Source organism: Nycticebus coucang, chromosome 4, assembly GCF_027406575.1.
Source record: "Nycticebus coucang isolate mNycCou1 chromosome 4, mNycCou1.pri, whole genome shotgun sequence".
NCBI classification, from domain to species: Eukaryota; Metazoa; Chordata; class Mammalia; order Primates; family Lorisidae; genus Nycticebus; species Nycticebus coucang.
The window spans coordinates 11,074,431-11,100,904 of NC_069783.1; the positions used below are offsets into that span (position 1 = coordinate 11,074,431).

General features: G+C 39.0%; 1 long non-coding RNA gene across 1 annotated transcript in view; it reads right to left on the bottom strand.

Moving 5' to 3' along the window:
• Positions 1-3,895: 3,895 nt before the first annotated feature.
• The window catches only part of LOC128583883 (uncharacterized), a 66,738-nt gene continuing 44,159 nt past the window's right edge, over positions 3,896-26,474 (bottom strand). The window contains exon 3 of the long non-coding RNA XR_008379575.1: positions 3,896-4,007. This is a non-coding gene — a long non-coding RNA (uncharacterized LOC128583883). The remainder of the gene's footprint in view (positions 4,008-26,474) is intronic.

Sequence of the window (26,474 nt, forward strand, 5' to 3'; positions counted from 1 at the left end):
GAGCTTCCAGCCCCGTTAGCATATTCCCATAGCTGAATCAATTTTTTCTTCCTTTTCATTCTTCTGCCTCTTTATTTTTCCTTCTGCTCTTCCTGCCCTTGTAACACCTTCCCTGTATTCAATTCCTCCTCTTTGAAATACCTACAGTGGTCTGCCTAGAGGCAGACTGACAGAAGTCAGAGCCACATGCTATGGGCAAAAACAGACATCAGCATTATGTACCCTGCTAGGAAGGGTACTGTGATGGTTAATTTATATTTCTTTATATAGGTAGATATAGATATATATGACAGAAAGGATGTATTATTAAGACATACAGATAAATCTACATTCATCCTCTTGGTCCTATTTCTCCAGAGATCTCTGTCTAACACAAGCATGGAGGGGATGATGTCTAGAATATGAGATGGTGACCAGTGCCAGATAATAAAGAGCTCTGGGCATCAGCTGAAGGCTCTTAGACTTTGTTTTTTAGGGGGAGAAGCAAATTGGTCATATTTTATTTTATGGAAAACCACCCTGGTCCTAGGAGAGTGGAGGATGGATGTCTAAGAAAATTAGATGTAGGAAAGCCTGGCTCCCCAGGGAACCCAGGGAACTATACTTCAGAGCTCTGAAGTATATGTGTCAAATATACTTTGTGCTGGACCTCTGTGCCTCAGCAAGGCCGTCTACCCATTCAGTCCTGCCTAATAACTAGAGCCCAACTCATTCTGCCATGCTGAAAACTTACTTTACAATTAGATTGGGCCACCCCAGGGACATAATTTCTTTTTTCTTTTCCTTTTGATCAGATTATAATGACTAGGAACTGTCTTTCGGAGAGGGTTTGAGTACATGATGGTAGACTTCCTAAGGTGTGAAACTATTATTCTCCATACAGACCGTTTCAATGTAAGTCAACAGTTTGAGTGCCAAAAAAGATCATGGAAACAGAGGTGACTTCTACATCCAGATCCTGAGAGCATCATGGTCACAAGAGAGCTGCCCATATTCATAAAAAAATCTGTGTCCTGGGTCATGGTTTGGGAATTAGCATGTCTTCTTTGTTGTCCCTTTCAGGGTTTCCCAGAGTGATGTAAACTAGTTTTACAGTCTGCAAAGTCTCCAAATATGGAAGCAGCAGTGTGTTTTCTGTGTTTTTTTAAAGAAACTGAAGCTTGGAGCTCTCTGTTGTATGGACCTTTTCCAACATGCTCAGCGGGGCCCCAAAGATGCATTTAGGTAACCATGGGACTTAGTAAAACTTGTAAAAGTGAGAAACCTTAACTCAGGCAGTTAAGGCTACTATCACTATCTTTTCCATCTTCTCTAACTTTTCCTGGTGTGGAGTGGTATTGCAGTAGTTGGTGTTTAGAGAATCTGAGAAACACTTTAGTCAGGGTTATCTTAGGTTTATCAAAATGAATGGATAAGTCTCACAGTCACTTTCAGAGCAATTAAGTTATTGCTAACTATTCTAGTGTAGGAATGGCTTCTAGATATACTCTTCCACTCACTGTGTCAACTCATCGGGTGCCATGACACAAAGAAACAGGGCCAGAAATCGATTCACATGGATGCCCCAGGGACTATAGATGTGCGTGGGGAGTAGAGAAGGAACAGGTTTGGGAACATGCGGGGCCAGAAGCTAACCTCTGAGAAATATTGTCAATCACCAAACATGTACATTGGCAAGCAGATAATTGGAAATATAAATTCTATCCTTTCTGAATATATTGATAATACAGCATATACAATTAAAACATCTCACATATATATATTCTTTTTATAAAGGGATCAGGTAAAATAGAATTATGAAAGTGACTATTTAAATGTCCTACTGATTGGACTGTAAATACTGACATCATCAAAACAGCACACTCACTAGACGCCATTGCAGCAAAGACAGTGTGAGAAGGTGGTTAAAGAATATTGTCTCATCAAAGTTTTTAAGAGTGGTTACTGCACAAGAAAATGTGAAATGACATGAAGTATTATAGTTTTTAGATAAAAGTAATGGTGGTTTTTTCCAAATTTGACAATGATAGCATAGATTTCCATGGTATAAGGAATTATGGGATAAAGGTTTTTCTGAACTGGAATTACCTTTAATAATTTAAAGAAATAAATCAACTATGCAAAAGGAAAAGATCTGAGTTATTTTTCTCTTCTCTTTATAAAAAAATAATAAATTATTGTCATATGAAGAAGTAATCAAAGACTGTAGCCCTTGCTGTATCATTTTACTAATGAGGGCTAAATGATGCATGACCCCTTTTGAACTGTGAGGTCCATAAAGATGTAAACTTTGATCCAAAAGGCCCAAAGGTGCTCGGGGAATATTGGATGAATAAAAGAATGGATGCATTTATGAGCACTACTTTTTTAAAAATGCCCATATATCTACATATATTTAGAAAAACATATATGTGCAATTGAGAAAAATATCATTTATTCATATTAATCATAGAAAACACTTATGAGCAATTATTGTGTGTCACATGTTGGCCTATACATCTTATCTACATTGGTTTTCAAAATGTATACACACAATTTTCCCATTAAGCTAATGGACTTAACTCACTTGGGGAAGAGCGTGTCCATGACTCCAGAATAGAACCATGTCCATCACGGATGGTTCAGGCGATTTTTGGATATCTTCCTAAGGTCTGAAAAATATTACCTTTTTTGAATAGCTTTTATTTTCCTATAAAAATGCCTTTCTGCATTTAAGGAAGGAGGTATAGTTGACAGAGCACAGCTTTGGAGTCACCGAGATCTGAGGTTAAGTCCATGTTCTTTTATTTACCAGGTGAGAGATGTTAAAAAGCTGCATAGCCTGCCTCTACATACCCAGGTCTTGATTAGATAGTGAAAATATCAGTAGAGTCCATCAATGAGAGGTGGGTGAGTCTTAATTTTTTTTAAAAAAATGGTACCATTTAACAAAAACACACAAACACACAGAAAGGAGACAAGAAGGAACTGTGTTTTACCCAGCACTTCCTCTTCAACCCTGGGTATGCTGCTGGCCAAAAACATAAGACCATTCATTTGCCATGTATTAAGAACTTTCTTAGAAGAGACTCAGGCTGAGTGAGCTCAGGGTACACCTCATCTGCCGCCATCACATCCCACATGGCACCACCAACCCCAGTGTCACCTGCAACCATGGGCTGCAGCCATAGGAGTCCACTTGCTCCTCCTCAAACATGCCCTTCTCACACCTGCCCCAAGCATCCCTGCTGTTCCCCTTTCTGGGACCTTCTCTCTGTCTTCTTCAGCCAGAAACTCTTACCTTGACTGAAAGGATGGCTTCAGTAGCATTCCCACCATAAAATCTGCCTGGGTGCCACTCAGCAGAAGTCACTCTCCGTGTGTCCCTCCTCAGCTCATCACGCAAACTTTTCTCTACAGGAGTTCCTATCTTTGAAATTTGAACTCTGTGAAAGCTTTCATTTGCTGGGGGATGTTGAGGCTCATGATATGTTTGAAGAAAAAGTGCAAAGTTATGTCAAATTTGCTCATGAGAATTGAAAACAAGTATCTTTGGAAAGAGATGAAAGAAATACTGATTTCTGGAGTCAGGAAGAAGGATGCTAAGTAAAGACCTTGGGTGGCTTGGATGAAAGAGAAACTGAAAAAGAAAAAAATGAAGAAAAAGTATAAGAAGAATGCCAAAAGCTGAACTATCTTTGAGACTAAATCAAAACAACATTGACGTTGACTTGGTATCAGGAGGAGTAAGATGGCATCTGGTCTGATGGCCCACAGCAAGACATTTACTCCCTGGGGGTTTCTCTGGGACAAGAAAAGGGCCCCACAGGAAGTGTCTTAGTCCTCCCAGGATGCCATAACAGAATGCCACAGACCGGGTGATTTAAGCAACAGAAATTTATTTCATCATTTATATGAGGGCTGAAAGTTCTGGAACAGGGTACAGCAGGGATGGTCTCTTCTTGGCTTGCAGACAGTCACCTTCTCACTGCGTCCTCACATGGCCTTTCCTCTCCTAGGTTCTCTTCCTCTTAAGAACACAAGTCTTACTGGATTAGTGTCTCACCCATATTTAAACTTAATTACCTCCTTAAAGACCCTTGTCTTAAATACAATCACATCAGGGGTTAGGATTTCCAAAATATGGATTTTAGGGGGACAGAATTCAGTCCATAACAAGGGGTGACTACTGAAATTGAAAGGGGGCTTTGGGCCATGCAGCCCCTGTACTATGACAGCTCCCAGGTAATGACACTGACCAGCTATGATACCACATAGAGGCTGAAACAAAGGCACACCCCAGGGCACAAAAGGCCACATCTATAGAAATTGAGAAGGTGCCTCCGTCTCACGCTCCAGGTGCTACACAGGCCGCATAGGCTTGGGGAGAGGCTCGGAGCTGGGGACACAGCAGATGGGGCTGAGTAAGCATCAGGCATTTGTCCTCCTAAGGCCAGGGCAGTTCCCAGACATCCTTATCGCATTTGGGTCTCTGGTTCCTAGGAGACAGCAGGACACAGGGTGAGTGTTCAGTCATCAGTCAGTGAATTTCAGGTGGTTAAATATTTGAACATAAGGAACATCACTGGGCCTTTTCAGAGGCTGCATCTGTACAGGGGTCTATGAAAAATAGTTGGGCATTGAATGAGACCTTGACAATCCCATCCTGGTCTAACATCCTGACTCTTTATTTATGTAATAAAGTGGATCATATAAAATCCCCCACCTCTTTCTACTCCTGAGTACATTTTCTAAGTTTATGCTGTAATCCTGTGAGCCATATATTTTATCTTGCATATGAGTTTGCTCCATTTTTTTTCAGTGGCATTTTAAGGGGATGACAATCTCTTATGTTCCTAAATTTTTTTTGTAAAGCAAAAAGAAAAAGTTTGTGACCCTTTGCCCTTTTGATGCGCATATGTAAGGAGGATTAATAATATCTCATCAAAAGCTTTTCCTTCTCCCAACTGGGTCCTGGATCCTGAGATAAATTCTTCTTGTGAGTCCAGCCCCTTGTCTTCTCTCTAGCCATCGTGCAGGGGAAGTTTCTGCTCCAGCTCTTTCTACCAGGCATACTGGTTTCCACGGTTTACCCCAAGAGTTAAACTAGACAGAGTGGGCCCAAGCAGAAAATGATAGGCCATTAGAAACGTTTTCTGTGCTTACATCTAACTGACTGTTATCTTAAATTGGAGATTTTGAAGAGAATGAGTCATAGAAAAAGAAAAAATAATAATAACCTGGTTCGGCAATCAGCATATTATATCTCCCCAATGACTCATAACATCAGATTCGAGTCAGGACAAACAGAGTTCTTGTCAGAAAGAAGTGCAGTTAAAAAAAAAGCAAAAATAAGAAGGAGGAGGGTAAAAAAAAGAACCCTTTTAAACTGTGTCTAGAACTCTCCCCAGCCTGGACTCCTTAATGAAGGATTTGAGATGTAAATAAGCTAAAAAGCTTGAGTCATATGGCAGCTGAAGCAGCCCCCAAGGAGCAAAGAGAAATGGATTTATGAATAAAATCCTTCAGGAGAAGAAAAACAGCATGAGCCATGCAGTGCCCATCATCCGCTAGATATGAAAGGGGGATGCAGGCAGGCTTTTCCCAGCAAAATCTCGGTGCAACAAAAGTGACACAGATTTCAGAGGGAAACAAATTTGTATCTTAATTCTGTGCCCACTGAGGTTAGCTGTGCAACCGTGGAGGGTCAGGTGTTCCTTAACTGCTCTGATCCTTAGATTTTGCATTTGTTGAATGTGGATAACAAAGTACAATGGAGTCATGGAGAAGGTTAACCGGTGGTGAGCATGTGAAGCCCTAGCTTTACAGACAGTAAGCGTAACATGGAGTAATGATTTGCCCTAAGATGATGGGTGAGAACAAAGCTGGACAGAGGTTTCTCACCTGTGAGATGGAGCATGTTGCTACTACCTTAAATGGACATCGTGAAATTTTGAATAAGGACCTTGACCTGCTGAGCCTGGTTTGGGGGCACAAATCAACTGATGAATTATTTTCATTCCTCTCTCCTAACTAATGTCTGTATTTTGCTAACTACAAATTAACTAATGAACACCAGAAACTCTCCTGCCACCATTTACAGTAGGCTGTTTAGAAAAGAGTTAGTTCAACCTGTGTTTACAGAAAAGAAGGACTGAGTGAATGCCCCTCCCCTCAGGCCAGCATGCCTGAGTCTTTGTGAGTTTTCTGTTCTCTTGCTTCCAGATACAGAAAGAAATATGCCCTTCATGGGAGTATAGGGGGTATCCCACAGTCCTGTCATTTACCTGGGACCTGTGAAAGGTTACAGGTTTTGGACACAGACTCGTGTGATTCTATGTCCTAGTTTCCTGCTTTATAGCTGTATAAAGTAAATCACATCCTGAGAGCCTCGGTTTCCTCACCTGTAACTCAGAAAGCAACTTCACAGGGTTGCTATGAAACTTAACAAGCGCAACGGGAAAGCCGCCCAGAAACTTTGTGATTTGATGTTGCTTTATTTGTCTATTTTTGCTTTTGTTATCTATGTCTTTGATGTTACGTCCAAGAAATCACTGCAAAACTGATGTTAAGATACTTTTATGCTGTTTTTTCCCTAGGAGTTTTACAGTTTCAGGTCTTGCCTTCAAGTTTTAAATATATTTTTAATTGATTTGTGTGTATGGTTTAAAAGGAGGGGTTCAATTTTATTGTTTTTGCATATGGATATCCAGTTTTTCCAACACTATTTATTGAAGAGACTATCTTTTCCCCATTTGTACTTTTGGTATCTTTGTAGAAGATCAGTGTATGGCTTTGAATGCATGGGTTTATTTTTGGCTCTTTATTCTGTTCCATCCAGCTTGATGTCTGTGTTTATGCTAGTATCATACTGTTTTAATGTCTGGAGCTTTGTAATATATTCTGAAATCAGGACTTATCAGGAAAATTCACATCAAAACCATGTTGACATTTCACCTGACACCTGATATCATAGTTATCAAAATAAAAAAGAAAGTTAACAAGCGTTGACACAGATGTGGAGAAGTGAGGACCCTTATGCATTGTTGCTGGGAATGCAAAATAGCACAGAAATGATGGAAAACAGTATGAAGTTTCCTCAACAATTAAAAATAAAATTACCTTATGATTTAGCAATGTCACCTGTAGGTACACCTTCAAGAGAATGAAAATCAGGATCTTGAAGAGCCATCTAACTCCCACATTTATTATAGCATAATTTATAATACCCAAGATGTGGAAACAACTCAAGTGTCCTCTGACAGATGAATAGATAAGGAAAATGTGGTAGAGCTACACAATGGAAATCACTCAGCCTTATAAAAGAAGGGTGTCTGGAATCCTATCATTTGTGACAATAGGGGTAAATATGGAGACATTATGCTGAGTGAAATAAGACAGTCACAGAAGGACAAATATTGCAAGATTCCACTCTTATAAGGTACCTATAATAGTAAAATTCATAGAAGAAAAGAACATAAGTGGTTGCCAGGGGTTAAAGGGTTGGGAAAAATGAGGAGTTGGAGTTAGTTTCAAATGGGTTTAAAATTTCAGTTATGCCAGATGAAGACATTCCAGAGATCCAATATACAACACAGTGTTTATGGTTAATACCAAGGTATTCATTTAGAAATTTGGTAAGGGGGGTAGATCTCATATTAAGTGTTTTTTTAAACACATACCCACATATATTCACAAGCTTGCAAAGAGAGATCAGGAGACTCTGGAAGGGTTAATTTATGTCCATTACCTCGATTGTAGTAATGATAGATTGGGTGCTTGTATATGTGCAAATTCATCAGATTGTGAGTTTGGTATGCGCAATTCACTGAATACCAATTACACCTCAATCTGTCCAAAAACCCTGGCAACATGTGCCAGACAAGATTCCAGACATGCTACATACCAGCAACTTCCATGCGTGCTCTGGAATTCCACTTTTGAATGAGAATGCCCGCAGTGTTTATACTATGTTTATTGTTCCTTTCTGTCAAATGAAAAGAAGGGAAAAGGCAGATAATTTTTCTCTTGTGATCTGAAGATCACACGTCTTTAGATTAAGAGGAATCATTGCAAAGGAGCTAATTGAGGAAGAGCACCCAAGAAGCCCATCATACCTACAAGGAATTTAGATGATAAAATTCTGGATCTGAAACCTGAGCCTGAAGCTATTGTAGAATAAAGCTCAGCAGGGTCTCTGAGTAAGTGTCCATGTATTTTTCAAATGGAAAGAGAGTGAGTTATTGTGGCTGGAGGGCAGAATCTGCCAAATTGTTGCTGTTTTTGTTTTCTTTCTGAAAATTACAGCAGGAATTGGTAGACTACAACGTTACCTCCCATACTTCCCCATCCCTCAGTCAAGAGATAGAGTTGATTTACCCTCCCTTGAAATTGGGCAGGGCTTTGTCACTGCCTTGTCCTTAAAGCCACTGTCCTGGAGCAAGTCGCCTTGGTGATGGACAGAGATACCTGAGAGGCTCCAGCTGTTGTTGCCCAGAATGTCTGCATCTGCCCAGCCCAACTAGACGTATGAATTGGGAAAGTCTTCTGGTGAATCCAGCTTACCCACTGTCGGACTATAACCAAATGGGAGACCTCAAAGGAGGAACGCCTCCCTGAGCCCATCATACTGCAGAGTTGTGAGAAAGATAAGAATATGGTTTTTGTAATTTTTAAATCGCTAAGTTAAGGTTGTGTATGCAGCAATATATAATTAGGACACTAAAGTAGATCGTAAAAAATAAAAAGGGAACATGAGGCTGCGAAATGTTACCATTAGAGGGTCGATAAAGACAAGATGGCTGACTGAAGCCAGCTTTCCACAGAGGCTCCCATCCAGAAGGAGAGTTAAAGGACAGAAATTTAGCAAGTAACCTGGTGGATTAGAGCTACACCAAGAGAGAAGGTTGAAGAACGCACATCAACCCCACTGAGGCAAGCTGCAACCACAAGGATACTAACAAAAGGTACAAATTTCATCACCAAGCGGACGGGAGTCCCCTCCCCCATGAGAATGGCTCAGAGAGCCCCACAAACAAACGAGCAGAGTTCAAATGTCCTCCCACTACACTCCATGGGAGAGACCCTCTAAAAACTGGACTTACCTCCCCTATACTAGGGTGCCATGGCATTCTCCTGCCAGGCATAAAACTGTATAAAACTATATATATATATATATATATATATATATATATATATATATATATATATATATATATATATATGTTCTGTAACTGCAACTCTGTGCTCCCAGCACTCCTCTCTACTCTCACTCTGAGGTCTGGAGGCCTGTCGCCCAGGAGTCCAGATTCTTGGGTGAGTTCTTGAGGGGTGTGGACAGGGCCTAGACTGCAGCTGGTCAGTGCTGACTCTGTGGCATGGGAGTGAGGAGAGTATGGTCGGCTGACAGTGAACCACACCAGAGTGGCAGTGCCCCGAGGCGCAGAGCAGCAGCCGTCTTTTGGCAACAATAGGGCTCACTCCTGGATATTCCAAAGCCACACCCCCTGTCTCCCTGGGCAACAAGAGGAGTCCAGGCATCTACTCAGGTGGAAACCACCATGGAACAGATCTGGGATGGAAATGCAGGTCCAGTGAGTAAAGGGTTTGCCTGAGGCAATACCGGCCTGAGTGGAGCGCAGGGACTAGAAATGCACATGCAGAGCCAGGAAGTTCCCATGGCGGGGCTGACCCAGAGGACGCTTAATTGAGCCTAAGATGCACCTGGCTCTCAGGGGATTGTCAGCCTATAGACAAAGGAAGACAGGAGGCTAGAACTGACAGCTAACAGAATACAAACCTGCAGGAGCAAAGACAGGGCCTGAGGCACAGGCTCTGGGAACTCAAATAAACTTATCTTCTGGAGGGGAATTTAGCAGTGACAGAAACAAATCCCAGCAATGTTGTTCTGTTCTGTCAGTAACATCAATCAGGGGCAGGGCTGGAATTGAGTGAACACCCCCCAGCCTCCATCAAGTGCCTGAGGTTGTCAGGTCTCACCTCCCCCTGCTAGATAGAGGCAGAGCGCAGTGGCCTGGCTGAGCAAAAATAGATTTCCTTGTGATTCAGGCAGGTGCAAACCCCTGGAGTATCTGTTCACTAGAGGCAACTGGGTCACAGCCCTGCGGGGCTATCAGTGACTTGGTGTGACAGAGGTTCAAGGTGGGGAAGGGGGCATCAACCTTCCCAGACTGATATATTTGCTGGGTGGGTCCTCCTGACTCCATGGAGCACTGGAATAAGCCATATCTGAATAGTCACCAGACCCCAGCGATCCAGTTGCCAGAGACCTTTTAAACTCTCCCACCTGAGACAGGTGCTGACTGAGACAATTGATTTGGACCTTTTGAACTGAGCCAATCACCTGAGGACTATTCAGGTGGTGCCTTGGGTGTGTGGTGGTAGGAAGTTTTGACTTTCCTTTTCCAATTGTTGCCTGTGTGGGGCGGGGTGACTTAATTACTAGTATTTCTCCACAGCTGAGACTTCAACCCAGAGTAACTGTTTCACTAGGGTCGAACAGAGACAGCTAAAAAGAAGACAGAACCACTTAGCCCCACCACATGAAACAGGTGCCCAGTTTCTCAGACCATAGCACTGTATGGGTCCTCAAAAAAGCTTCAGGGGAAAAATGAAATGGTGTAAAACAATCATAGGACAGAATCAGTGGAAAAACTCTGGTAACATAAATAACCAGAAAAGATCAACCTCCCCCCCTCCCCGGGAAAGATATAGCAGATGTAACTGAAGATCCCATTCATAAACAGCTAGCCGAGATGTCAGAAATCGAATTCAGAATTTGGATTGCAAACAAGATTAATAGAATGGAGGAAAATTTGGAATTAGAAATTTGAGCAACAATTCAAAAGTCGGAATTAGATCGAGGAGAAATTCAAAAATTGTCTCAAGAATTTAACAAATTTAAAGACAAACCACCTAACATTTTGATGCACTGAAGCAAGAATTTGCAACCCTCAAAGATCTGAAAAATACAGTAGAATCCCTCAGTAACAGAGTGGAGCAAGCAGAAGAAAGAATTTCTGACATTGAAGACAAAGCCTTTGAATGCTCCCAAACTCTCAAAGAGGAAGAGAAATGGAGAGCAAAAACAGACCAGTCTCTCAGAGAGCTCTGAGATAATTCAAAAAAGGCTAATATCTGCCTCACTGGAATCCCTGAAAGTGATGAAGTGGCCTCACAAGGCACAGAGGCCCTTCTCCATGAAATTATGAAAGAGAATTTTCCAGACATGCCAAGAGATTCTGAAATTCAGATAGCAGACAGTTTCAGAACCCCAGCATGACTCAATCCAAATAAGACATCCACCAGGCATATCATAATTAACTTCACTAAAGTTAATATGAAGGAGAAAATTCTAAAAGCAGCCAGACATAAGAAATCCATTACCTACAAAGGGAAGAATATTAGAATGACTGCAGATCTCTCTGCTGAAACTTTTCAAGCCAGAAGAGGGTGGTGATCGACTTTTAATCTCCTAAAGCAAAATAACTTTCCACCACGGATCCTGTATCCAGCTAAACTGAGTTTCATTTATGATGGAGAAATTAAATACTTTAAAGACATTCATATCTTAAAGAAATTTGCCATAACCAAACCAGCTCTTCAGGATATTCTCAGACCTATCCTCCATAATGACCAGCCCAATCCTCTACCACAAAAGTAAACTCACTCAGAAATTTTTGATCAAACCCCAACTTCCACAGTGGCAAAAGGATTAAAAATGCCCACTGCACTTTCGAAAATCTCAATACCCAAAATTTTACCAGACTTATCAATATTCTGCATTAATGTGAATGGCTTAAACTGTCCTCTAAAGAGGCACAGGTGAGCTGACTGGATACAAAAACTCAGGCTAGATATTTGCTGCATACAAGAGTCACATCTTACCTTAAAAGATAAATATAGATTCAGGGTAAAAGGATGGTCGTCCAAATTTCAGGCAAATGGTAGCAAGAAAAAATCAGGCATTGCAATTCTATTTGCAGACACAATATGCTTTAAACCAATAAAAGTAAGGAAGGATAAGAATGATCACTTCATATTTGTTAAGGGTAATACTCAATATGATGACATTTCAATTGTTAATATTTATTTACCCAACCAGAATGCACCTCAATTTTTAAGAGAAACTCTAACAGACATGAGCAACTTGATTTCTTCCAGCTCCATAATAGTGAGAGATTTCAACTCTCCTTTGGCAGTGTTGGATAGATCCTCCAATAAGAAGTTGAGGAAAGAAATTTTAAATTTAAACCTAACCATCCAACATTTGGATTTAGTAGACATCTACAGAACATTTCATCACAACAAAATGGAACACATAAACTTCTCATCAGCCCATGGAACATACTCCAAAAATCAATCACATCTTAGGTCACAAGTCTAACCTCAGTAAATTTAAAGGAATAGAAATTATTCCTTGCATCTTCTCAGACCACCATGGAATAAAAGTTAAACTCAGTAACAACAGGAATCTGCATACTCATACAAAAACGTGGAAGTTAAATAACCTTATGCTGAATGATAGCTGGGTCAGAGATGAGATTAAGAAGAAAATTGCCAAATTTCTGGAACAAAACGACAATGAAGACACGAATTATCACAATGTCTGGGATACTGAAAGGCAGTCCTAAGAAGGAAATTTATAGCACTGCAAGCCTTCCTCAAGAGAACGGAAAGAGAGGAAGTTAACACTTAATGGGACATCTCAAGCAACTGGAAAAGGAAGAACATTCCAACCCCAAACCCAGTAGAAGAAAAGAAATAACCAAAATTAGAGCTGAATTCAATGAAATTGAAAACAAAAGAATTATACAACAGATCAAGAAATTCAAAAGTTGTTTTTTTTAAAAGGTCAATAGGTTCCTTGGGCTAACCTACCAGGAAAAAAAGAGTAAAATCTCTAATCTCATCAATCAGAAACAACAAAGACAAAATAACCACAGACTCCTCAGAAATTCAAAAAATCCTTAATGAATATTGCAAGAAATTTTATTCTCAGAAATATGAAAATCTTAAGGAAATTGACCAATACTTGGAAGCACGTTACCTTTCAAGACTTAGCCAGAATCAAGTGGAAATGTTGAAAATGCCAATATCAAGTTCTGAAATAGCATCAACCAGATAAAATCTCCCTAAAAAGAAAAGCCGGGACCAGATGGCTTCACGTCAGAATTCTACCAAACCTTTACAGAGAACCTATATTACTCAACCTGTTCCAAAATGTAGAAAAAGAAGGAAGACTACCGAACACGTTCTATGAAGCAAACATCACCTTGATCCCCAAACCAGGAATAGACCCAACAAGAAAAGGAAATTATAGACCAATATCACTAATGAATATAGATGCAAAAATATTCAACAAGATCCTAACAAACAGAATCCAGCAACACATCAAACAAATTATACATCATGACCAAGTCAGTTTTATCCCACGGTCTCAAGGCTGTTTCAATATACGTAAATCTATAATTCAGCACATGAACGAATTAAAACCAAAGACCATATGATTCTCTCAATTGATGCAGACAAAGCTTTTGATAATATCCAGCATCCCTTCATGATCAGAACACTTAAGATAATTGGTATAGAAGGGACATGTTTTAAACTGATAGAGGCCATCTACAGCAAACTCACAGCCATATCGTATTGAATGGATTTAAATTGAAATCATTTCCACTCAGATAAGGAACCAGACAAGGCTGCCCATTGTCTCTACTGCTCTTTAACATTATAATGGAAGTTTTAGCCACCGCAATTAGTGAAGAAAAGGTGATCAAGGGTATCCATATAGGGTCAGAAGAGATTCGCTCTTTGCAGATGATATGATTGTATATCTGGAAAACAGCAGGGATTCTACTACAAAAGTCTTAGAAGTGATCAAGGAATACAGCAGCGTCTCAGGTTACAAAATCAACATTCATAAATTGGTAGCCTTTATATATACCAACAATAGTCAAGCTGAAAAAATAGTTAAGGATTCTATTCCATACATAGTAGTGGCAAAGAAGATGAAATATTTGGGATTTTATCTGACAAAGGACGTGAAAGATCTCTATAAAGACAACTATGAAACTCTAAGAAAATAAATAGCTGAAAATGTTAACAAATGGAAAAACATACCATGCTCATGGCTGGGAAGAATCAACATTGTTAAAATGTCCATACTACCTAAAGCAATATACAATTTTAATGCAATCCCTATTAAACCTCCACTGTCATACTTTAAAGATCTTGAAAAAAATAATACTTTGTTTTATTTGGAATCAGAAAAAACCTCGAATAGCCAAGACATTACTCAGAAATAAAAAAAAAGCAAGAGGAATCATGGTATCAGACCTCAGACTATACTATAAATCAATAGTGATTAAAACAGCATGGTACTGGCACAAAAACAGAGAAGTGATGTCTGGAACAGAATAGAGAACCAAGAGATGAATCTAGCTACTTACCGTTATTTGATCTTTGACAATCCAATTAAAAATATTCAGTGGGGAAAAGATTCCCTATTTAACAAATTGTGCTGGGTGAACTGGCTAGCAACCTGTAGAAGACTGCAAGTGGACCCACACCTTTCACCATTAACTAAGATAGACTCTCACTGGATTAAAGATTTAAACTTAAGACATGAAACTATGCCGCACCCTCGGCACCATGCCGCAGCGAGGTGGCGCTGTCCGCGTTGTAAAACGACGGAAAGGAGGTCAGTGCTCCCCGGAGCGAAGCCCCCAGCACCCCCAGTGTGCGCAGCAACAGAAATGTTGCCCAGCATGCTGTTTTTCTATCGCATTAACCTAAGGGTATGGCTTTCTGTTACAATGTATGTACATGTTAGACTGAATGTCTGTTTGTCCTGATAAGTAAGCAATAAGAATGAACACAATGATAGTTGATCCAGATATAGCACAAAAAGTATGACTGTGCCAGACTCAGTGGCTCCAAGTAAGCCTGCACAACAGCATGTTCCCACCATGAATGTCAGTGAGCTAAGACAATGCAGGCACAGCAAACAAGACGTTTAAACAAGATGTTCCAACACGACATGCACTATCACCACCTGCAGTAAAACTTTACTTAGAAAAACATCTTGCTTCACTAATTTTCATATGTAATACAAATCAATAGGGAATTTTAATGTTTAACAAACAATCAATTATGAATCAAAGTATAGTTACTAATAGGAGTAAAAATATATAGAAAATATATATAGAAGTAGTCAAGCATTATACATAAAGGAATATATCAAGCTGTTTTAAAAATAAGATCATAAGAAACTGAAAAGAGTTACAGAACTGAGAGAAGTTACAAACCTTGACATTCCTAAGAAAAGAGGGAGTAAGCAGGTGTTACTGATAAACCACCTCCCTCCGGAGAGCAAAACCTTGAAAACATGTAATGCATGATAAACCGCATATGCAGACACAAAGATAATTTATAAACATAAGCAAAATAAAGATTGCATTGTTTGAACCTTGGAAAGAAAATGTATAAATACCAACATATACTCTCAGTAAATTTTGCAGCTGCATACTTTAACCCGTAGTGTGCCAGACTGTCATTCCTGCGCCGACCTCTCAACTTTCCTCGTTCCTTCTCCCTACTTTCCCTCGGACTGAAGCCCACCGACAGGGCGGTCCGTGGCAAAACTATAAAAATACTGGAAGAGAGTTCAGGGAAAACCCTTGAAGAAATCAGGCTGGGTGAGTATTTTATGAGGAGGACCCCCCGGGCAATTGAAACAGCTTCAAAAATACACTACTGGGACCTGATCAAACTAAAAAGCTTCTGAACAGCCAAGAACACAGTAAGTAAAGCAAGCAAACAGCCCTCAGAATGGGAGAAGATATTTGCAGGTTATGTCTTCAACAAAGATTTAATAACCAGAATCCATAGGGAACTCAAACATATAAGAAAGAAAAGAACAAGTGATCCCATTGCAGTCTGGGCAAGGGACTTGAAGAGAAACTTCTCTGAAGAAGACAGGCACACAACCTACAGACATATGAAAAAATGCTCATCATCTTTAATCATCTGAGAAATGAAAATCAAAACTACTTTGAGATATCATCTAACTCTGGTAAAATTAGCCCATATCACAAAATCCCAAGACCAGAGATCTTGGCGTGGATGTGGAGAAAAGGAAACACTTCTACACTGCTGTTGGGAATGCAAATTAATACATTGCTTTTGGAAAGATGTTTGGAGAACACTTAGAGATCTAAAAATAGATCTGCCATTCAATCCTATAATTCCTCTACTAGGTATATACCCATAAGACCAAAAATCATATCATAACAAAGATATTTGTACCAGAATGTTTATTGCAACCCAATTCATACTTGCTAAGTCATGGAAAAAGCCCAAGTACCCATCGATCCACAAATGGATTAATAAATTGTGGTATATGTACACCATGGAATATTATGCAGCCTTAAAGAAAGATGGAGACTTTACCTCTTTCATGTTTATATGGATGGAGCTGGAACATATTCTTCCTAGTAAAGTATCTCAAGAATGGAAGAAAAAGTACCCAATGTACTCAGCCCTACTATGAAACTAATTTATGGCTTTCAAATGAAAGGTATAACCCAGTTATAACCTAAGAATATGGGGAAGGGGGAGAGGAAGGGTGATTGGTGGGATTACACCTGCGGTGCATCTTACAAGGGTACATGTGAAACTTAGTAAATGTAGAATATAAATGTCTTAACACAATAACTAAGAAAATGTGAGGAAGGCTATGTTAACCAGTGTGATGAAAATGTGTCAAATGGTCAAACATGCAGATAAACTACAGATCATGAGAATAAACATGTTAAAGGGAGATATCTGAATATCTTCTATGCAAATAGAGAAATCACAGAAAAGTAAGATGACTTTGGGGACAGGATAAATATGGATGGATAATTTGGGAAAGTAGAATGATACGAAGTAGATGTATAAACCTCCCTATCCCCAAATTAATAAAACAAACAGAAATGAGCAAAAATATTTAAAATATTAATTACTCAAGGGCTTACTAAATAGATGGGGCAAAAAAATCACTTTGAAGACGTTAATCTGGAAACAGACAGGGAAATTTAGAAAACAGTGTGCAAATACTTTCCTATTTCTCAAGACAATATTTAGGGTGGTGTTAGAAGATACTTATAGGGAAAATATGCAAAAGTCTCTTTATATTTTCCAGTTTAGAAGACCATTTTCAATAATTGTATGAGATATGTCCTTTATAAGAGATGCCTCTTCCCAACATCAAAGATGGAAAATTTTTCAAAGAAGGAAAAAAATTGGTAGTGCTCATCAACGTTTCCCTAAACTTAGAGAAGACAGGAGTGAAAACGCAGGTAGATCCGTTAGTTATTTCCAGTAATAAACAACAAAAAATAAGAGAAAACCTTGATTGATTTCGGTGGATTGACATAGGGCAGCACATGGAAGGAATTAGAAAAAGGAGCTCTAATTGGTCTTATTTTCCTATAGCACCTTGTTCAAACAATACATCTTGCTAATTTTCCCCACCTCCGCTAGGGAGGAAGTGGAAAACAGATTAGAAGAGCTTATAGGAACAGCAGCATGGGACTGTTGTATCCATCCTACAACGGCCTTGTCAGAACAATCCAATATAAAACATTATTTCTCTGCCCGCATAAGAAGGAAACACCCTGGACTACTCACGATAAACCCTGTTCTAATAATAAAACTAAATAAAATCAAGGGGAAAAACATCAGCAAATCCAAACAGTCACGACTGAATCTGAGGCTCCTTAAAAGATAAAAATAGAAAACAGAAATATACACAAACGTCAGTAGTAATCAGTCCACAGACTGAACCTCTAGGGAAGGAATAAACAAGCTCCCAAGATAGACAGGTAAGCAAGAAGCATCTGTCTATCCTGTGTATGGCTACATAGGGCCGCTCATGCTAAAGGAGAGTACACTGAAATTCAAAAAGCCAGGCCACTGCTGATTATGAAGGAAGAGAACAATGAAAAGGATAGACAAGTAAGAAAAGTACCAGATGAAAGAAAAGAATGTCTTCTGCCCGAAGGTAGACATCAAGTCGGAGAACAGATATTCCACGAAAACATTTTCTCAGAAGAACTTATTTAAAAAACCCAGAAACGTATTAAAAAACTAAAACGAAGACGAGTTTTCACTATGATGACATAATTCAAAATTAAAATCATATTTTATTGGATTATGTCATCATAATTAAAAATTAAAATTTAAAATATAAGATCACCAAGTTCATTTTCAACATAGAGAAAGAATACCAATATTTTAAAATACCACTATGTAATGAATGAAGGTACTTTAAAGGTTGAGGGTGAGAACAGATTCTAGCTGAGAATCCAAATGGCATTATGAAGGAGAGAATTGAGGTCACCGCAAAGGCTATGCTTGGTAAGCAAACGACGTGAAGATGGTGGGTAGCATAGCAAATCTGCACCCTGAAATGGGAAGATGAAAGGGAACAGATCGAGAACACTCAGATATACAGACGAATGGTTCCGAAACAAAAAAGTTACTGGATCTTCAGCCAGGAGAAGGTTTTCTTTTTCTTTTCTTTCTTTTTTTCTTTTTTTTTGTAGTTTTTGGCCAGGGCTGGGTTTGAACCCAACCACCTCCAGCATATGGGGCCGGCATCCTACTTCTTTGAGCCACAGGCGCTGCTCTAGAAGTATTTCTATCCACATAAGAGGAGGGAGCTTAAGAGACCACCCAACACGAATCCTAGCTCTATGCTTGAGTGGCTGTGTGACTTTGGGCTCTCGGGTTGATTTTTAATCTGTAAAATATGAATGTTAAAAAGTACCAGCTTCGGGTGGCTCCTGTGGCTCAAAGGAGTAGGGCACCAGCCCCATATGCCAGAGGTAGTGGGTTCAAACCCAGCCCTGGCCAAAAAAAAAAAAAAAAGTACCAGCTTCCTGGTTTATCATGAGTGAGAAATAAATGAGGGGACACCATGTAATGTACTTAGGTAGGGACTGGTGCAGAAGATACTCTTTTTAACGTGGTAGCTCTTGTTCGCATCTTGGCAAAGTTTCTGAATACTGGGGGGAAAAAAGAAACCTGTAAGAAGAAAAAGAAATTGAGCTTCCCTCCTCCTTCACACAGCATTAGCTAATACCAGAGGAAAATGGGGAATAGCGGGCGGCGCCTGTGGCTCAGTGAGTAGGGCGCGGGCCCCATATGCCGAGGGTGGTGGGTTCAAACCCAGCCCCGGCCAAACTGCAACAAAAAAATAGCCGGGCGTTGTGGCGGGCGCCTGTAGTCCCAGCTGCTCGGGAGGCTGAGGCAGGAGAATCACATAAGCCCAAGAGTTAGAGGTTGCTGTGAGCTATGTGACAACATGGCACTCTACCGGAGGGCGGTACAGTGAGACTCTGTCTCTACAAAAAAAAAAAGAAAATGGGGAATTAGCAACAGAGGCTCAGGGGGTGGAAGTCTGCGGGATCCGGGAATGTCACGGACACCCTGATAGTCATTCCAGTATAAAGGAAAGCAACAGGCTTTCCAAAAATTGCTAGGCTACAGGGAAGTGCAACCCTTCTGAAAAGGCTCACTGATAGAACAAGCAATGTCCAGACGGGGGAGAAAAATCAAACGAATACAATGGAGCGGCCCAGTGGAAAGGACTGGCCCTGAGAACTCAACCCATTTCCATGTAAAACTTAGGGTGAAGTAATCGAGGCAATTATGGTTGCCATAATAGAGGTTATAGTTTAAAACTTAGGAAAAAATGTGATCTTTTCTTAACGATTACAAATAACTACACAACTGTGGTGGACCCTGGAAACATGTTTTATAACTAATATCAGGAAGCAGGAGAGGAAGAGGGAGTGTAAATTTCCTATTTCCCTGTGCGCAGAGTGGAAAGTCAGGAAGTGGCAGGTTTTTTGGAAGTTTCTTTGTGTAGGAAGGTAAACAAACCCAAGAAAAACTAACGAGACCGTATCTTTTCAAATTATGAAAAAGGAAAGGCAAATTCAAACCAAACCAAAACCAAATGTTTCCTGTAAACGTCAGTCTTTCTGAAAGAGTTAAAATGTCCATCTCTCCGTGAACAGTCCGGGTGGGGAGGAAAGACCTGGGAGCAGGGACTGCTTCCCGCCGGGGAAGATGTGGAGCGGCAGGATGGGGGTGGTTTTTACAACTTTCTTTCCTTTTTATTTATTTTGCTTATTTTTGTTGGAACCCCCTGCCCCCCAACAAATACAGACTAGTATTAAAGATAAGGTAAGAAACTGCTAAATATCTTTTATACTTAAATCCACAGATTTTCACATTGTGTTATATTTATTTCAAGGTATTTTTAAGGAAAGAAAACACAACAGATCTAATCACATCTCTTTCTCCCTTCCTTTTCTCTGAGGCCGTTGCCATGAAGACGTCAGGGTTTATCTGTCTTACCAAATTGTAAAATAACAGCTACGTCTATGAACAATAAATCCATTCATATTTTGGAAACGTATTTGAAGCCATGAGATCTTTTAACATCTACCAAATAGTATCATGCTGTATTATATTGCAAAATGCATTCTTTTCCCACCAAATACACTCTTTGTTTACCTTTTCTAGTAGACACGAACAGGGATTATTTTAAGCTAAATGAAATTGCTCAGTCAAAGAGAAACATATATTTCATATTGCTATTTGCTGCCAGTGGCTGCATCACTAAACTCAGTATAAATAAATTTGTGACCTTCGCCCCCCCCACAAAAAAATGAATGGGTATCCAAGAAAATATTGAGGACGGAAATCTCCAAAAAAGACCTTTCAACCCAAATAAACTAATGTCACGTTCTTTTATTTAAGAACTGTGGAACAATCCTCCTAGCCCCATACACGTACATGCTAAACAGTATTGCATAGGCAAATTATTTTTATATTTTTTAAGAATATGTAATCCCAATGTGTTTAAATAGTTCAAACTACAAGGAAGAAAATTTTTCAGATTCTTTTTGCCAAACCAGCTGCAGTTAAACCCCAAACCTGTAGATGAACACAAAGAGAAAACCACCGATTAATGCTACTTATAAACATCATGTAAAAGTTCAAATAAAATGTCAAGAACATAATTCTTCACTATATTTTATACAACATATATATACATTGTATAATATTCATATATATTATCACATGTACATTGTAAGTTACACACATTCATAGATATATACTTGTGTTCATTTATATCTACACATATAAACATGCATATACATGCCAATTATGTATATTATTAGCACATATATCATACAAAATATATGTTAAATATACATGAGTATATATCTTTAAACATATGTAGATGTACACGTGTGTACAGCAAAGTGAAATTTAGTCCAGAAATATCAGAACTATTTCCCAATTTTTTTAAATTACTAATTATAGAAATATTAATTATACTATGAAAATAATTCATTTTCTTGCTAAGAAATAAAAAAGTCAGATGAAGAGTCACCATAATAATTTAATACTAACTACTTTCTAAATTCTGCTGTATTTCAGGATGCTTATAGATATTTACTGGCTTTCATAGAAAAATGAAGATAAAAGCATATTTGTATACATCTATCCACCACTCAGTATGCAAAGAATTAGGAAAATGTGTTCCATCATCAAGAGAATGGACAACGGATGGAGATAATTCAAAAGGTTATTCAGTTTGACATATTCAAAAAGTTAAACACAGAGCTACCGTCTGACCCAGCAATTCCATTTTTAGGTAAATACTGAAAGAAATTGAAAATATACAGTCCTGTAGAAACGTGGTACACAAATGTTCACAGCAGCATTATTTATAATAAGCCATAAAAGTGGGATGAAATGATAAATGATAAAATCCATTGATAAAATGTGGTGTATTATATAATAGAATATTATCTGGTCACTAGAAGACGCAAAAGTACTGATTCATGCTATAAGATGGGCAGATCTGAAAGCATCACGCTAAGTGAAAGAAGCTGGGCACAAAAAGCCAGGCACTGTGTAATCCCATCACATGAAATGTCAAGAACAGGAGGGCCACAGAGGCAGAAAATTAATCAGTAGTTTCCAGGGGGTAGGAGGTGTGGAAGGGAGAGCAACTGCTAATGGGTTTCTTGGGGAGATGGAAATATTTTAAAATTAAATTGTAGTAATACTTGCAAAACTCTGTGAATAGGCTAAAAGAACACCGAATGTTACACACCAAAGGGGGATGAATTTTATGACGTATAAATTATACCTCAATAATGCTATTATTTCAAAAATTTTGAATAGTCTGTTTTTATATAAGCTTATAAACAGATCCCAAAATTTATAGAGTAGAATGAATAGCCAAGAGTATTCATTTATATTTGAATGAAAGTAAAGTGAAAAGACTTGCCTTAGCCAAATATTATAAATATTTTAAAAAACAGTGTGATTAATGTTACAATGCATAAAATCCAGAGTTAGATTGACATATATAGGGAAATTTGTCATATAAGAAGTAGCATTTACAGCAGAAGAGTAAAAAACTATCTAATACTTGATTTTTCAAAAATCGGCTCTCTTTGGAAAAAATATCTTTACCCAAAACCATACAAAATAAATATTCTTCAGAGAAGGAAAGCCTAAAATTCACCAACTTTTAAAGCATTCAGGAAACAGGTTGTAAATTAACATTATGATCTTGGGCTTGGCAATGAAAAATTTTTTAAATAAAACATAATAACAGTTATACACCGCAGGTGTAATCCCACCTATCGCCCTCCCTCCGCCCATCCTCCCCCCTCCCTCCACTCCCTCTCCCCATTCCCTAAATTCTTAGGTTGTAACTGGGTTATAGCTTTCATATGAAAGCCAAATATTAGTTTCATAGTAGGGATGAGTACGTTGGATACTTTTTCTTCCATTCTTGAGATACTTTACTAAGAAGAATATGTTCCAGCTCCATCCATGTAAACATGAAAGAGGTAAAGTCTCCATCTTTCTTTAGGGCTGCATAATATTCCATGGTGTATATATACTACAGTTTATTAATCCATTCATGGATCGATGGGCACTTGGGGTTTTTCCATGACTTAGCAATTATAAATTGAGCTGCAATAAACATTCTGGTGCAAATATCTTTGTTGTAATGTGATGAAAATGTGTCAAACTGTTTATAAAACCAATGTATGGTGCCCCATGATTGCATTAATGTACACAACTATGATTTAAAATTAACAAAAATAAATAAATAAAAACATAATGAGTACAACTCATAATGGAAAATATTGATAAAATCAACTATCTTAAAATGGAAAGTTTTGTATGACCAAAGACAATGTAACCTTTTACAAAATGGTACAGAAAGGCAGGAGGTACTTGCCAATCAAGCAGCAATGTATGACTGATGGTCATTGGATATTCTAGATATTACCAAAAAGCATTGTTAAGAAGCTAATAACTCAATGGAAAAAAGAACTTTGAGGAAAAGAAATCTGAAATGCTAATAATATAAAAGTTGCTCAACATTATCGATAGCAACATGAAAAATAAAATGTAAATACCACAGCCATCAGATTACAAACAATATAATAAGTGTAGTAACACCAAGTGATGGTGTAATAACAACAAGGAATGTAGAAAGTGATCTCTTACACGCTCTCCATGTGGATGTAACTAGCATGAACATCTTAGACAGCCATTAATGGCTCTGTTGGGCATACCCTTGACCGGGACATTTCGCTTGTAGACGAGTACCCTAAACTCTTGAACTTGCACACGAAGACAGATGGATAAATATCATATTACAGTTTATAATAAATACTAGAAATAGCCTAATTGTCCATATCACAGAAACTATGTTGAATAAATAAAATATATAATAATCTCATTGCAAAGAAAACTGTTCCTCAGGTAAAATAAAAAGGAACCTATGTATGAACTTAAGTAAGTTTATTAATATAAGAATGATCTTACTTTTCACCTATAATCCTTTTCTTGATTTTAAGATCAGTGGGATCTGTATTCTCTTACAATCCTGTTAAAGACTGTAATATTTCCTTCACTTTGGTATTACAAAGGTGTGTGTTCTCCTTTTTTTTAATCTTTAATAATACTGTTGGCTCAGCGCCTGTGGCTTAAGCAGCTAAGGCGCCAGCCACACACACCTGAGCTGGCGGTTTTGAATCCAGTCTGGGGCCACCAAACAACAATGACGGCTGCCACCAAAAACTAGCCGGGCCTTGTGGTGGGCACCTGTAGTCCCAGCTACTTGGGAGGTGGAGGCAGGAGAATCGCTTGAGCCCAGGAGTTGGAGGTTGCTGTGAGCTGTGATGCCAAGGCACTCTACCCAGGGTGACAGCTTGAGGCTCTGTCTCAAAAAACAAAATAAATAAATAAATACATAATAACGATAATAATAATACTGTTAGGAACCTTATTAATCTCCACAAAAAGTCTTAATGTTGATTTTGGTCTCTTATCTGTTTTGTTCTGCTTTGTAGTTCATTAAATTCTGATCTGAGTTTTGTTAGTTCTTCTACTTACATTGATTTTAGTTGTACTTAGTAAGAAGAATAGAAAAAAATTATGTTTAGTCCTTTTTCCTAAACAATACAGAAAACACAATTGGGGAAAAAATGAGCAAAAGTCTTGACTAGACATTTAAAGAAAAGAATATCCAAATGGCCAAGAAGCATGAAAAATATGCTCAATCTCATATATTTTCAAACAGTGCTAGTTAAAGCCACAAGTAAGACAATGAAAGAAATAAAGCAAATAAGCCCGTGGGGGGTGGTGGTGCTTGTGGAACACGTTGTCAATGACTTGGGGGACAGGAATGTGAATTTGCACCATTAATTTAGAAAGCTCTGTGGGATCATCCACTGAAACTAAACACACCTTCTGAAGGAGCGATTTCACTTTTTTTTTTTTGTAGAGACAGAGTTTCACTTTATGGCCCTCAGTAGAGTGCTGTGGCCTCACACAGCTCACGGAAACCTCCAACTCCTGGGCTTAGGCGATTCTCCTGCCTCAGCCTCCCGAGTAGCTGGGACTACAGGCACTCGCCACAACGCCCGGCTATTTTTTTGTTGCAGTTTGGCCGGGGCTGGGTTTGAACCTGCCACCCTCAGTATATGGGGCCAGCACCCTGCTCACTGAGCCACAGGCACCGCCGGAGCGATTTCACTTTTAAGAATACACACCCCCACCCAACACACACACATGTATATACCAAAAGAACATTCTTAGAAACATTTTTCATAATAGTTTCAAAAGAGAAAAATCTCCCATCCTCCTGTAGGGTAACAGATGAATTGTAAAATCACACAGTGTAATAACGCCAAGTAGCGATGACAAAGTCTTCACCACTGCTCCGTGAGCTATCCATGATGACATCCACAGAGGTCATGTTGCCTGAAAGAGGAAGGACAGAATACAGGGTGTCCAGCCTGCCCCCTGGGCTGCATGCTGACTTGGTGAGGGCTGCTCTTGCTTATCTGTGGTGTCAGATCACTGAAAATATACAGACCTCCTATTGCTAACCGGCTTAGTGTTTGTATATTTACCATGCATCCCAATACAACCCTTACTCTGCCAGTGAGGGGAAGAGAAAATAAAAAGGTTGGACACTCCTTTGTTATGGAGTAGGACCTCATTTATGTCGGTTCAGAAACAGGCCAAACCTAAGTATACTAAGTGATGTAAATAGAGAAGTTACTTGAGTAAAGAGCAAATAGTAACGGGAGCAGGAAAGAGGGAAGCTCTGGCTCTTCGTAATGTTTTATGTCCTGATTTCTATAGTTGTTACATGGGTTTGCTCCCCTGGTAAAGTTTAACAAGTAACTGTGCCTATGATTTCTGCACTTTTTACATTTGTTACATTTTGACTAATTTTATAAGTCATCATTATGTCCATGCCCTTGGATGTTTTGCATATTCGTAGTGTAAAGATGGGAATTAACACCCTAAGACCCTAAGTAATTTGGTCTAAACTCCCAGCTTGCTATGTAGCTTCTGACTCAAAACCCTGTGTTCTTCTCAGTACCCTCTCATTGCTTCATAATTCACAATTTTGCAGATGACTGCAGCTGCCATCATTGGAAACCCTGCAAATAATGAAATATGATCAGCACACACCCAGTATTCTCAGAAGCTAGAGGCGTTCCCGCAGCTGCAGGCCGGCTGGAGATGATCAGGGCTGGAAGGGTTAAGCTGGAAGATGACTCAAGATGTGGCAGCCCAAACTCCCCAATACCTCTCTCTTTCTGAGCAGCATTTTCAGAGCAAAATCACGATGTGTGAGAAAGTTAATAAGGCACATGACTGTGATATCATCAAAGTAATAACTGCTAATGACCATTTTACTCCTGGGGATTGCCTGATGCCACACTGCAAATCTATTTGGATTATGTAGAAGACAACGGAAGTTATAAAACACAACGCAAGAAAGTGATAGGTCAAAATCCAAATGTGATGCAGGGATGACTGAAAGGAAAATATCCTTTCTTTATGTAATGGGTATG